Source organism: Theobroma umbraticum, unplaced genomic scaffold (assembly GCF_002168275.2).
Source record: "Theobroma umbraticum cultivar Fairchild unplaced genomic scaffold, ASM216827v3 scaffold_12.0, whole genome shotgun sequence".
NCBI classification, from domain to species: domain Eukaryota; kingdom Viridiplantae; phylum Streptophyta; class Magnoliopsida; order Malvales; family Malvaceae; genus Theobroma; species Theobroma umbraticum.
In genome coordinates, this window is record NW_018397272.1 from 3,348,582 (window position 1) to 3,350,446 (window position 1,865).

General features: G+C 41.0%; 1 pseudogene; it reads left to right on the forward strand.

Annotated features, from left to right (window-relative positions):
- The window catches only part of LOC110426836 (receptor-like protein kinase ANXUR2 pseudogene), an 8,916-nt pseudogene extending 7,332 nt beyond the window's left edge, over positions 1-1,584 (forward strand).
- The last annotated feature ends 281 nt before the right edge of the window (positions 1,585-1,865 follow it).

The window sequence follows — 1,865 nt, forward strand, 5'->3', positions numbered from 1 at the left end:
GAGCTCCGAGCTGCCACCAACAACTTTGACAGAGAGCTAGTAATTGGTAATGGTGGTTTTGGTAGAGTTTTCAAAGGTTGCATTGATGGTGAAACTCCAGTTGCTATAAAGGCCTTGAAGCCAACATCAACTCAAGGTTCCAACGAGTTTGAGGCAGAAATTCAAATGCTATCCGATCTCCGACACCCCCATCTTGTATCACTGATAGGTTACTGTGATGAAGGGATCAAGATCATTGTTTATGACTACATGCCTCGGGGAACCGTCCGGGATCATCTGTACAGCACTCAGGGTCCACCGTTATCATGGAAACAAAGGCTTGAAATCTGCATTGGTGTTGCCCGTGGGCTTACATACCTTCATGCCGAAAACCCCAAGATCATCCACAGAGATATCAAGCCAAGCAACATTCTCTTGGACAAAAACTGGGTCGCCAAGGTTTCAGATTTTGGTCTTTCAAGATTAGGCCCAACATGCTCATCACGCAGCCATGTCACAACTGGTGTTAAGGGTACCTTTGGATATTTGGATCCTGATTATTTTCAGACTAACCACCTCTCAGTGAAATCCGATGTGTATAGCTTTGGGGTAGTTTTATTTGAGGTGCTGTGTGCTAGACCAGCCGTGGATTTGAGGCAAGATGATGAACAACAAAGCCTGGCAGAGTGGGTTCGACAATGCATTAAAGCTGGCAAGCTTAATAGAATTATCGATCACAATCTAAAAGGTGAAATTGCTCCAGAGTGCTTGAAAATGTATGCAAGTATTGCTTTAAAGTGTCTGAATGATGATAGACATAAGCGGCCTACAATGGCTGCTGTGTTAAAGAGGCTTAAGCATGCTTTGGAGTTGCAAGAGCGCACTGATGCTGCTTCAGATGAGGAGATCATGAGCAGCAATGGCATGGAGATTGTGTTAAGACCAAACAACAATTCCAAGGTGGTGATGCATTCCTGTCCAACATTTTGGAACAAAACAATTTCTCACAAGGAATTATTCAGGTTCGTAAGTGACAAGACAGGATTGAAATGGGTTAGACCACCAGCTCTATGTGGTCTCCAGGCCCTGTGTTGTGCTATTCCAGCTTATGGGGCCTTGTCACTCGATGGCCGAATGAGCAACTCAAGTGACTGCGGGCTTCATGGAACACCAGGGAGGGTTATGGATCCAATTTTATTGGATGATGATGATACTTTCAAATTATGAGCATACCAAGTTGTATTTGTGCTTTTTTCTTTTTTGTGTGCGCATATACCACTATTCGCTTTCATGTCTCACGTCTTATAAAAAGTTTCAATCTTAAGCTCGTACAAGGGCGGGCGACAATAGTGTGGAAGACGTGTGAGTCAAAAGGAAGAGCAATTTAACTGCTTCATTTCTTTTTCCTGGCAACTTGCAGGGAAAGTATCAATAATTGTGCCTCACAGACAGAGGGAATTGAAGCTATTGGCTCCTTTTTTTCTTGTTCTTATCTTTGCTTTTCCGTTTTATTTCGTTGGACTCGAAAGTCGTTGTCGTTGGAAGCATGTAATTAATATAAGCTAGAGTATGAGCCGTGTGCAACACACGTGCCCCTTTGCACTCCCTCTCTTTGCTTCAACAGTAAACTGTGGTCTCTACGCACCCCTTTCTTTCTTTCTCTTTGCTTCAATATCTTTTCTCTTTCACCGTCTCTGTGGTCTTCCTTTTAAATATACTAGAGTGGTGCCTCGCTTCGCGTCGGTGTTAAATTTTCTATTAAAAATAATTTTAAATTATATAATATTGTAAATAAAAATACTAATAGTGAAATTAAATTTATATTGAAAAAATATAATATTTTAAAAATAATAATTGACAAGCTACATGTTAATACAATAAAATTA